Raw genomic sequence first — 12,790 nt, forward strand, 5'->3', positions numbered from 1 at the left:
GGCAGATGCAGAGGCCCGAGGCAGTCATAACCTGCTGAGTCGGGGGGCACAGAGGAGGCCCGTGTGAGTGGCCCAGAGCAAGGATGAGAGCGGGAGGCAGGCTGAACAGGACTGAGGGAAGGCCTTTGCGTTCTAGGGTTTGTGACGGGATGGCTTGATGTGTTTTAGAAGCGTTGATCTGGCTGTTCTGAAGAGAACAGACAGTAGAGGCAAGAGTGGGAGGAAGTGACGGCCTGGACCCGGGGGAGACGGTCAGGGTGGGGGAAGGGTGGTCCGTGTGTCCATCATGAGGGTGAATGGGCCCCAGCGTTTGCTGATGGGCAGAAGAGGCGGTGAGAGGAAGCGGGGAAGCAAGGCGGGCTCCTGGAGCTGCCCGCTCACCAAGCTGCGGAGTCTGGAGAGGGCTGCAGTGTCCCCGCTCCTCCCCTCCCCCCACGCCTCCCTGTGTCTTGACCCTCCTCACCTCTCCCCTTGTCTCCTACCCCCTCACCTCTTCCCTCCTCTAGTGCCTTCTCTGCCCCCTCTCCTCCACCCCTCCCCTTTCAGGAGCCCAGTGGCCTCCGGCCCACAGGCCAGAGACACCGCCCTGCAGAAGTCGCCCTTCATTCACTCCGCAGACCTGACGACCAGCTCGGGGCCCAGAGGCTGAGAGTTGAGGAAAAAGTAGATATGGCTCCCAAGTCCCACCCGGGGGGGGCACCCCGCAAACTAGCACATCCAAAGGGCGAGCTCCTGCACTCCATCAAACCTGCGGCTCTTCCAGTCTTCCCACAACAGGGCTAGTTACATCAGCCTCCTTCCATATGATCAGGCTGCCAGCTCTCACCCAACATCCAGTCTATCAGAAAATGCCATCAGCTCTGCCTCAGAATCTCAGCCCCCCAGCTCATTGCTTCAACCCAATCTAAGCCAAAGTCATCGCTCTTTGGATTCTTATAATGGTATCTACTCATCCCCTTCATTCTATTCCTGATATAATGATTTTTTGTGGAGGGGCAAAAATGTGTATTTTAAATCTTACAATAAACAAACATACTTCTTAAGTGAAGATTTCCCCATATTTCCAAGTAAGGTAATGTTGAACATACCTTATAATGAATTTTACATTTGGCTTCATTTTTTGGTAAATACAGTTGTGAAAATTGAGTCAGACTCTTTCTTTTAAAAATTTCTCCCTTTAACATGCACCCCTTGCTCAAGACAAAATTGAACACTAAGAAGACATCAACATCCAGGAAGATAACCTGCATTTGTTTCTTTCGTTTGAAGTTCTAATGTCAAGATAAGGTCTTAAAATAATCCTTTCACAAGAATGAGGCAGCTTTACGCTGTAAAAATGTGAGCTATTTGTCAAAGGTTATGCTCTTCTGTCCTCATCTGCTGTGACCACCTGTCAGCATCTTCTTTAAAGATCATTTTTTTCTTCCTGGTGACACCTACATGCGGCTCACTGGCTGTTCAGCTCAGCTTACAGCCCAAATGTAAGCTTACATTCCCGAGCAAGAGCTCCGCGGTGGTTTCACAGGCCTGCACGGTGCTGAGCTAGCCCTAGTGTTTTCTGTGCATCTCTGCAAATCTTGGAGGGGCAACACTGAAACTCATCTCAGTCGTTTTTGTGTTTACCGCAGGTCTCACAGCACCCACCAGGCTGGTTGCAGCGCTTTTTCAAGGAAGGGATGCTGAGGTTAACATGAACACCAAACCGTAGGAGGCAGAGGGGAGGGTCTATATCCATAGCATGGTAAAAGCTTAGATCCATCATTGCACTTACACTGGCAGAGCCTGTCCTTGCCTCCTGGGAAGTCCAAGGCAGAATTCAGGTATGAGTCTACCGTGTGAATGCCCTTCCAGATGGCCTTCAGGGTGACCCTTCCGTCGGCGGTCTGGGCCTGCTCCTGGCACGTGAAAGTGGCAGCCAGGGGGAGGAGGAGGAGGACATGCACTGGGCTGTGCTGGGCTGACCCCCACGAGCCACTGTGGGTGCCCTAGGCAGTCTCTCTGGCCGGCTCCGTGGTGGCCCACCCCATGCCCAGACACACACACACCTCCCCAACTCCCCCACCCTCCCCACTCTGGGCTGATGGCTGATTCCAGAACTGGGGCAGGAAGTACACAAGATGAGTCTGGAGCATCTTGTACCAGAGACAAAGGCAGTGCTAAAAAAAAATGATGCGGGTATGTCAAAGGGCCACAGGAGTCAGTGAGGGAGCTCCCCATTTTAGCAACAGAATAAAATATTATTGGATTATAACCCAAATGTAAAATAAATATCTGTGAGTCCATTATAAATGTGTTGAGTAAATCAATAAATGGGGGAAAAGAAATCAATCTTTCATGCAGAAGAATTCCAAATAATGTTGATACTTCACCCTAAATGGGGGAGGGGGAGCATCACTTTCACCCAAATGTGGGCAGCACACACTTCAAGAAGGGAAGTGGGAGTAGCTTTCCAGTAGAGAAACCTAACAAATACTGCCTCGGCCAGGTGATCAAGATCAACATCCAGAGCCATAACTCATGCTAATAAAATGTACCCTCGAGATGATCTGTGATGAAAATTGCACTTTATCTCTGTGATCTTGCTCCTGAAAACCCATAGCTCCAGACTGATCATGAGAAAATATTAGGCAAATTCCAACCCAATATACTTGACTGACCAGGACCTCCTAGTTTTGTAAAGGTCATCAAAAACAAAGAAAATCTAAGAAACTGTCACAGCCAAGAGAAGCCTAAGGAGACAAGCACAAATGTGGCATCCTGGAGCAGAAAGTGAAACTTAGGTAAACTAAGGGAATCTGAATAAACAGTAGACTTTAGTTAACAATAATATTGGTTCATTAATCAAGGGTTGCAAATGCACCATTCTAATCTAAGACATCAAATCTAACCACGATGGTATGATCACTCATCTAGAGCCAGACATCCTGGAGTGCAAAGTCAAGTGGGACTTAGGAAGTATCACTACAAACAAAGCTAATAGAGGTAATCAAATTCCAGCTGGGCTATTTCAAATCCTTAAAAATGATGCTGTTAAGGTGCTGCACTCAATATGCCAACAAATGTGAAAAACTCAGCAGTGGCCACAGGACTGAAAAGTCAGTTTTCATTCCAATCCCAAAGAAAGGCAATGCCAAAGAATGTTCGAACTACCACACAATTGTACTCATCTCCTATGCTAGCAGAGTAATGCTCAAAATTCTCCAAAGTAGGCTTCAATAGTACATGAACTGAGAACTTCCAGATGTTCAAGTTAGATTTAGAAAAGACAGAGGAACCAGAGGTCAAATTGCTAACATCCATTGGATCATAGAAAAAGCAAGAGAATTCCAGAAAAACATCTACTTCTACTTCATTGACCATGCTAAAGCCTTTGACTGTGTGGATCACAACAATCTGTGAAAAGTTCTTAAAGAGATGGGAATACCAGATCACCTTAGCTGCCTCCTGAGAAATCTGTATGTAGGTCAAGAAGCAACAGTTAGAACTGGACATGGAACAACAGACCAATTCCAAATGGGGAAAGGAGTACGTCAAGGCTGTATATGGTCACCTTGTTTATTTAACTTATATGCAGAGTACATCATGAGAAATGCTGGACTGGCTGAAGCACAAGCTGGAATCAAGATTGCTGGGAGAAACATCAATAACCTCAGATATGCAGATGACGTCACCCTTATGGCAGAAAGTGAAGAACTAAAGAGCCTCTTGATGAGAGTGAAAGAGGAGAGTGAAAAAGCTGGCTTAAAACTCAACATTCAAAAAACTAAGATTATGGCATCTGGTCCCATCACTTCATGGTGAATAGACAGGCGTGCTGCAGTCCATGGGGTTGCAAAGAGTCAGACATGACTGAGTGACTGAACTGAACTGAATCTAAGACATTAATAACAGGAGAAATTGTGTATGGGGTGGAGCATGGGATTTGGGGGAACTCTCTGTACTATTTTAATTTTTCTATAAATCTAAAACTGCTCTAAAAATAAAATCTATGAATAATTACAGCTCCTGAGACTTCCCTGGTGGTCCAGTGGTTAAGACTTTGCCTTCCAATGTAGGAGATGTGGGTTCAGTTCCTTGGCAGGGAGCAGAGATCCCATATGCCTCGTGGCCAAAACTCCCAGAAAGATAAAACAGAAGCAGTATTGTAACAAATTCAATAAAGGTTTTAGAAATGGTCCACATCAAAAAAAAAAAAAAAATTACAGCTCTCCAGTGCCCTGTATCTCTTCTCCTTGCCCTCTCCCCATCACGCTTATCAACGTTTAACATGCTACAAGTTGAACTTAGGTGTTTGTTATTGTCTGTTAACTCTCAAGAATCTAAGATCCCTAAGCATTTTGTCACTTCACTATTATAATCCCAGCACCCCGAGCAATCTGACAAATACAGATACTAGGTGTTCAACAAGTATTTGCTGAATGATAAATTTCTAAATATAATCACCGTTAGTTTTTCCAGTGTTTTCTCTGCCTAAATACACTTAGTATTGTTCAAAATAAACACAAGGTCATAATGGTTTGCTAGTCTGCTACCTTCCCTGGATAGCTCCTGGTTACTTTTCCTTGCTATTTTTCTTTTACAGCATCATTTTTTAGAAGGTGCTGATGTGTGCAGGCCTAGCGTGAAGCAAATGGCTGTGATTCACGAGGCAAGTCTTTGGGGCTCCTCTTTCTGTCGGCTCCACCATGCTCATGTGGGCAGGAAGGATGGAGCTGCGCCAGGGCCGCCCTCTGACATCAGATCCGTGGGCACTAGATACTGCTTGATGGTAAACTGGGCACGTCAGAACCCAAGGATTAAACAGCTTCCAAAATCCACTGGCTTGTCTGTGACCAACCAGAGGGCTGGGGCACATGCCTAGAACTTTTGCCAGCTCAGGAATAGTGGAAAACACTATCCATGCATACATTTGGGAGAACTGGAGCCAGGCCTCCCACAATCAGCCACAACCCACACCCAGGGCTGATGGTTACAGCCTCAAGTGCTCTGGAGAGCTGAGCTCCTGAGGGGTGGGCATGGGACTGGCAGACCTGCTCTCCAGGCACCTGGGTGGGGGCTCGGGAACCTGCCCCGCTGGCTGTTTTCCTAGTGGGAAGAGGGCAGCCTGGGCATGCTTCTGGGGAACCCAGTCGGTTGGGGGAGGAAACACTATGGTGTGGGGGGGGGGGTGGGAGGGTGACAAGGAGCAAGGGGTACCCTTTCTCTGCACCTAGAGGCCATATGCCACTTGTCCTCCTTCCTGGCAGCAATACTGAGCCACCCAGACTTTGCTAGACATATAAGAGTGCTAAAGATAAAAATACTCAAGGACATATGCCTCTGTGAACTGCTTTGCTAAATGCGTTTTAGGAGTCCTTCAGCTTCCCTCTAAACCACAATTTCGCTCCATCCCCGCTGGCTCCACTTACAAGAAGAAGAAGGGAGACTGTTATGGCCTTAGAAACCACCGTGTGATGAGGGTATGCGGATGCAAACGTGTCCTCAGTGTGCCCGCCAGAGCAGCTCCAGTAGACCAGCGTCCACCTGCACGTACGCGTACATGCGTGGCTGCTAGCGTGTGTGTGGACCTGGGTGCCCCATTTGTGCTTTGGTGTCTTGCATGCTTGCCTTCTTCTGCGTGAGCACCAGTGGGTTTGCCTGGGCACCAGGGTTTGTGTGGGTGTGTCCTTGAATGTGCATGGATCTGTGCTCTTCTCCTGAGTGGTGTGCCTCTTGTGTGAGGGCGTACGTGGGGGTGTGCACGAGCGGATGTGCTCAGATTGTGAGGAGCTGAGCGCTGCATGCCTTCTGTGTGAGTTCATGCTTGTGATGTGCATGTGCAGGGGGCAAGCTTTGAGGAAAAAAGATTACCCTTGGTCCCCCGCACCTGCCCTGGCAGACATTAGCAGGACTGTTTGTTTTTATCTCTCACAGATGAGGTGCCCCTTTCTCCCCCCGACATCTTCATCTGAAGTTTCTCCAAACTGCGCCAGTTCCATTCACCTCCCATCCATCTCTTGCCTTCACTAGCTCACCAGTTTGTAGCACTCTGGACCCCTGAGAGGCTCAGGAAGGAAAGGGCCCCTGAGTCACCTATTTTTGGTAAAAGCTGCATTCAGTCCATCTCATGGAGCGTCTCCGTGTGCCTGAGCGACGAAAGGCCCCAAGAAGTCGTGAAGTAAAGGCACCTAAGGCAGCCCCGCGCCGGGCTTCCTGGTTTGGAATGACGAGTGCACACTGGGGGCACGGGCAGCATGCTGCAGGGACGCCCTGTTTGGTGTGGGCAGTGGGCATAAGGGACACCGGCCCTCAACCCAGTCCTCCAGGACGAGAAGCAGAGTTTCTGATTCCAGGTCTGGTGCTCTGCCCCTCAGCATTTGCCCTGCCAGGCCAGGTGCCTATCCAGTCTTCAACTCCAAGAAGTCTGGCAGCAAGACCTCAAAGCACAGTGGTCCTGCATCTTGATACCCAGCCAGGAGCGGGTAGAGAGCGGATACCTTCCTGCCAGTCCCACTCCTGATCTGATCACTGGTTCCAGAAACTAGGACAGAGTCAGGGAAGCTCCCTGCTCTTCTCTCCAGCTCCCCTGTAACACTGAAAGCAAAGTGCGCCAGTAATATGCAAACACAGCCTCTTTGTATGTTTCAAAAAAAAATTGCAGAAGTAGGATAAAACCCGAGACTCTTCCACCCTCCCCGACCCCCAATCTCAGTCTGCGGACCAGAGGTGACCCCCTAGAGTTCAATGTCGCCTTCCGAGTTCACACTGATGGTTTTTTTAAAAACAAAGTAGAATTCTACTCTATTTTTTGTGATTTGCCCTTATTTTAATTTAATCAAATCCACATCAAGCCAGCTTGATCAACCCATTATTTGTTATCAGCTGCACTGACCCTAGAGTGTTGAAGTTCCCCTCATTTGCTAGATGGATCCCCACTGATAGAAGTGCTGTCTCCAAGTTTTCGCTATTTCAGAGTCAAGAATGGTGCGGCAAATACCTTTCCACAAATCTCTGGGTGAGGGCACACGCGGAAAAGATGGATTCCTGCGCCTGGCACAGAGGAATCAGAGCGGGAGAATAAAAGAAAAGGAAGGAGGGTGAGGTTCTGAGAGGACCCCAGGTGCCGGAGACCAGAACGCCCCCCACTCCAAGTCCCCATCCAATTCCCCCCCGCGCGGAGCGTCTGCCGCCACCCCAGACTAGCCCTGGCGGGGATGCACTCTTTCCTCCCCGGAGCCCCGGCCCTCCGCGTTCCCGAGGTCCGGCGGCCTCTAGCCCTTGCGGCCCCCACCGGCGCAGAGCTGCTTGAGCCTCGGAGGAACCAAAAAAAGCCGGCGCGTGGTGTGCGCGCGAGCAGCGTGGGGCCCTGGCGCTGCCGTTTTTAGCGTGCCTGGAGCCCAGAATACAGACTTAGTCACCCCCAGGAAACGCGGCCATAATATTTTTGGTTGCATAAGCAAACTAAATTAGAAATCTGGAGCACGTTCAAAACCCTTAGATGCCAGCGCTCGGCGAGTGTGGGGGACCAGGGGAAAGACAGATGGGGATTAGGCGAATTGAGCATCCGGAGAATAATTTCCTCTTTTAATTTGGGTTCTACCGACCATGTAAGCAGCATTAGCCGTCCAGTTACATAACCACACTAGAACCCGGCTGGGGAGCGCCGCAGCGCGCAGACCGGCCATCCTGCCTCTGCGCCTGCCTGCCTGCCTGCCTGGAGGAGGTGGGGGCCGTATTCCACTGGCGCCTCTGCCAGTTCTCAGAGAACCTAAGTGAGGCGTCCCAGGCCACACAGTTCCGGACTTGCGCTCAGAATTTGAACTGGAGAGAGCAAACTCAGGTTTGCCTGGAGAGAGCTTCTCCATATCACTGGGCAGAGATGCAATGTGGTGCAGCCTTCCAAGCCCGGGGGCCTCTGAACACAGCTTGGGAACGTCCACGATTGCATGGAATCATGGAAAACTGGAAATCTACCCATGTTTGACAATCAGGAGAATGGGCAAATGAACCACGTGGAGTATTCGGTGCTGTGGCATAGCCTAGAGGACAACAAAAGCCTTGGGGGTGATCCCTATTCAGACATGTTAGCGATCCAGCATTAAGGGGAGAAGGGTAAGTTGCAGAACAACGTGAACAGTATGGTCTCATTTGTGTTAAAAGAAAAAGAAAACCACAAATCCCCAGCAAAGCTATCCCTGCATCTACAATGTTCAGAAAAGCAGATGCTATTAAAGGGGCCACGAGGGTGGCCTCATGGGGCTGCTCTCCTTTGAAAAGAGGCAGAGCCTAAAGAGAGGTCAGAGGGAAGCTCATATTTTACTCTGTATACTTCTGTACTATTTGAATTTCTCACACCAGAAGGTATTGTTTGTGCTTGTGTCATTTAGAAGCAAATCCTCAAAGACATAAAGGCTGGGAGCAGCCTTGCAGATGGAGGTTGGACTCCACCTCCAGCCACCTTCTCAGAAAGCAAGAAGGGAGGTCTGAATGTACTCAGAGGAGAGGGGGTCTTAAAGAGATGTGGCCTAGCACTCTGCTATCTGAACAGGGAAACTGAAGTCCAGGACTTGACAGGGACTGGCCCCACCATGTCCCAGCAGCCAACAGCAGGCTGTGGGTTGTTAGCCTGATGGCTCTTCCACCACCAGCTGCTCTGCCTTGCCCATTCTCAGATAGCTGGGGTCACGGTGGGGCAGGAGAACGAAGCAGGAAAGAAAGAACTAGGTGCCCGCAGGGCAGATTAGGCGGGGAGCAGTTTCCATCCACCCAGCCATCCACCCGACAAATGTGTTGAGGGTGATGGAAGATTTAAAGCATGTCTGCAAATTCTTCAAAACTCTTCTCTTTAGTTAGTGGATCCCTGTCTCTTCCCCTTGATTCTAGGCTTTCCTCAGTGACTCACTTATAGCCCATAGAATACAGTGGAAGTGACACTGCCTGACTCCAAGACTGGATCAGAAAAGGTCACACAGCTTTCTTCTGGCTCTCTTAGGAAGCTTGCTCTGGGGAATTAAGCTACGTAAGATGTTGACTGGGCTTCCCTGGTGGTTCAGATGGTAAAGAATCTGCCTGCAATGCAGGAGACACCAGGTTCAATCCCTGGGTTGGGAAGATCCGCTGGAGAAGGGAATGGCTACCCACTCCAGTATTCTTGCCTGGAGAATCCCATGGACAGAGCCTGGTGGGCTACAGTCCATAGTGTCACAGGGAGTCGGACACAACTGAGTGGCTAACACGGCAAGGTGTTGACTTTGACTACCCAGAGACTGCCATGTTGGAGAAGCTACATTGTAGCATTTTAATCAAAAGCCCTTCAAGCCCCCAGCCAAGTGCCAGCATCAGCTGCAGCCATGAGCATACACTATCCAGTCCGGGGGAACCTCTGCATGACTGCAGCCCATGGCAGACCCCAAGTGAGAACTACTTGGCTGAGACCTTCCCAAACTCCAGATCCAAAAACTCATGAGCAAAATAAGTCACTAAATTGTGGGGTGATTTGTTACGAAGTGATAGGATGTGAAAAGGGGGTTACTCTGTACACAGAGTAGAATGATGAATAAGCTTGGTCTCTGCCCCCAACATAATAGCAATTTAATGGCAAAGCTGAACACACAGGCAGATAATTACAAAATAATGTGGTAAGCACACCGGTGGAGTCATGCGCTGGTAATATGGGAACAGAGCAGGAGTCTGTAATCTAGGCTGGGTGGGGTCTGAAAAGTTTTCCTGGAGGAGGTGACATCGAGCTGGCTCTGAAAAGTGAGTAAGGGTTGTCTGGGTTAAGGGATGAGGTAAGAAAGGAAAGTCAGTCCAGGCAGAAGAAGTAAGCATGAGCAAGCCCCAGAGGTGAGAGACAGAACAAAGTCAGCCAGCAGGGAAGCCCCTTATGAAACAGGAGACAGGGAGGGAACAAGATGAGGCTGGGTAGGTGGCAGGGACCCCAGCCTTGAAGGACAGGAGAGCAGCTGGGAGGTGAGGGCAGGAGGTGGAGCCTCTGGGGCAGCAGGCAGGAGGGTGGAGAAGAGGAGAGGGAGCAGGGGAGTGGAGACAGACCGGTGAGGAGGCAAAAACCTAGGAACAGGAAAGAGAACATGAGGATCTCAAAGCTAGAAAAGGCCAGGGTGCATGAGGTGTAAGAAATATTTGGGAGATAAATTGTCAGGCCTGGGTGCCTGGCTGAGAGTGTCAGGGGCAGCTCCTGGGTTTCTGTCTTGGGGACCCAGTGGGCAGTGGCGCCAGCAGCTGGGAGAGCCCTGGAGGAGAAGTGTGATCTGGCCTTTTTGCTGCATTTTGGCAGGTCCAAGGTGGGATGTTCAACAACTCATTAGGTGTTTAATCCAAAATTTGGGGGAGAGGTTTGGGGAGGTGTGGTGACCACAGACTCCATGAAGTGGAGACTGAGTGAGTGACTGATGAATGAGTGAAGGGATAAATGTGTACCAGGAGGAAAGTGAGGGCAGCGGGTTAGCTGAGGTACTGGGAGGGTGTGGGACGGGCCCTGCGTACTGACTTTACTGCTGAAACTGCCTGAGGGGGTATACAGGTGGGAAGATGTGATCCTGGACGAGTCCACTCCCTTTCCGACTTCTTAGGTGGCACTAGTGGTAAATAACCCGCCTGCCTTTGCAGGAGACATAAGAGATGCAGGTTTGACCCCTAGGTTGGGGTCCCCTGGAGGAGGGCATGGCAATCCACTTTATTCTTGCCTGGAGAATCCCATGGACAGAGGAGCCTGGAGGGCTGCAGTCCATAGGGTCGCACGGAGTTGGACATGACTGGAGCAATTTAGCAGCGGCAGATCTGATACCCAATGGCCTGGAGATCCATGGTCAAATTTCCTGGAATGTGTCCCCATGGGTAGGCCACAAGAAGAGACAAGGAAGAAAATACGGAAGTCCAAGGAGTCAGGAGACTCAGATCCAAGAAGCATGTTAATGCAGCAACCGTTGTGTGCCTGGTATATTCCATGTATGTTATTCAATTTGATCCTTAAGTCGATCTGTTTATGGATTCAACAAATATTTGTTGAGCACCTACTATGTGCCAGGCACTGGACTAGGTGCTGGGTATATACTAGTGAATAAAACACTGCCCCAGCCCTCGTGGAGCTTAGGGTATATACAGGGGAGGTTATTATTCCCATTTGACAAAGCTCAGAGAGATCCAAGGTCACACAGCTGTTGAGAGGTGGGCTGTCTGGCTCCATGTCCAGAATGCTTCAGGGCACCAAGGCATGGCACCTGGCAGAGGGTGGAGCAGGGCTAAGGCTTGAGACTGTCTGCCCAGCCCACAGCCGGGGCCCTGTTGTCTCTCCTCCCCAGGCCACCTCCTCCCTTCCTGTCAGCTCATGGCTGTAGGACTTGGGCCCTCTTCTCTCAGCTCCTAGAGTGGGAAGGACCCAGAAAGTGGACAGGTTTCACGCTCCCATCTTTCAAGTGAGGAAACTGAGGCATAGGAAGAGGTTGTAAGGTCACCCTGCAAACTGGTGACAGAGCTGGGATTAAAACCTGGATCTCGAGCCCCCCACCACCGTGACTGCCCAGGGTAAGAGCAGAACCTAACCTCACTCTCCAACACCCAACACATACCCAACATGCACCCACCACGCACGCACACACATTGCCACAGTCCTTTCCCCAGGCCACCTGTCTTCAGTTGAAGGTACCACTTTGGATTCCCACAGCTAGATCACCTGTCCACTCATACCTATGCACTAAATGGGGAGGCATGTAAATGGCTCTAAGGAGCTCAGATTAATGGGTGTCTCAGGCCCAGGGAAGCTAATACACTGGGAAGTGATGGGAACTGTGGCAAGCTGGCAAGTGGTGCCTGTCTGAAAGGGTGGCCATCCTCAGCTCCAGTCAGACACTGCACGTGCCCAAATGCTTGCTGAGAGGAACAAGAAGGCTTGGTTTTATGACATCGCCTGGTTTACACATGAGTAATAGAATTACAGGGCTTCCCTGGTGGCTCAGTGGTAAAGAATCTACCTGCCAATGCAGGGGACGCAGGTTTGATGCCGAGGTCGGGAAGATCCCCTGGAGAAGGAAATAGAATCCACTCCAGGATTCTTGCCTGAGAGATCCTATGGACAGAGGAGCCTGGCGGGCTAGAGTCTATGGGGTCATAAAAGAGCTGGACATGACTGAGCAGTTAAACAGCAGCAACATTAGGCTTACACATTTTTTCCAGCATTGGCAAATGGTTTTTTTTTTTTTTTTTTTGGCTTCAAAGAAACAGGTATGGAAGTATGGCTTGCAATGAGAAACTTCCCTTTGACCCTCAGGGGCCCTGCCAATCTAGGAAGACTGACCAGTTTGTCCATGAAATCCAAGGAGCCCTCCAGGTCTGAGGAGACTGAATCGTGTCTGGTGGCTTTTGTCATAAACCCCGGTGGCTCTCAGTCTTGTCAGTGCGCTAGAATCATGGGGGACCTTTGCTAATCCTGCTGCCCAGGCTGTACCCAGCATCCTCGGAGAGGGCCCGGGCACCAGCTGAAAAGTCCCTCAGGTCATCCTCAGGCACACCAGGCAGCCCCGGCATCATGGGTTGCTTGTTAGAAATGCAAAATCTCAAGCCTCACCCTAGACCAACTGACTCAGCACCTGTGAGCTGGAGCCTAGCAATTTGTGGTTTAACCTACCCTCCAGGTGATCCTGATTCTCAATAAACTTTGAGGCTCATCATTTAAGACTGAGGTGAGAGGTACAGGTGGTGGCTGCCCGTAACTTGACATCTGAAAGCAGGCAGCTTAACAAGACACCTTCAATGTAAAGATGCTTTTTTAAAAATTTACTCTGGTTTATTAATC

The 12,790-nt window shown here is 50.1% G+C and overlaps 1 pseudogene; it reads right to left on the reverse strand.

Annotated features, from left to right (window-relative positions):
- Positions 1-1,405: 1,405 nt before the first annotated feature.
- Positions 1,406-12,522, reverse strand: LOC138415464 (group XIIA secretory phospholipase A2 pseudogene; annotated as a pseudogene).
- Between the last annotated feature and the right edge of the window lie 268 nt (positions 12,523-12,790).

This window comes from Ovis canadensis, chromosome 11 (genome assembly GCF_042477335.2).
Source record: "Ovis canadensis isolate MfBH-ARS-UI-01 breed Bighorn chromosome 11, ARS-UI_OviCan_v2, whole genome shotgun sequence".
In the NCBI taxonomy this organism is placed as follows: domain Eukaryota; kingdom Metazoa; phylum Chordata; class Mammalia; order Artiodactyla; family Bovidae; genus Ovis; species Ovis canadensis.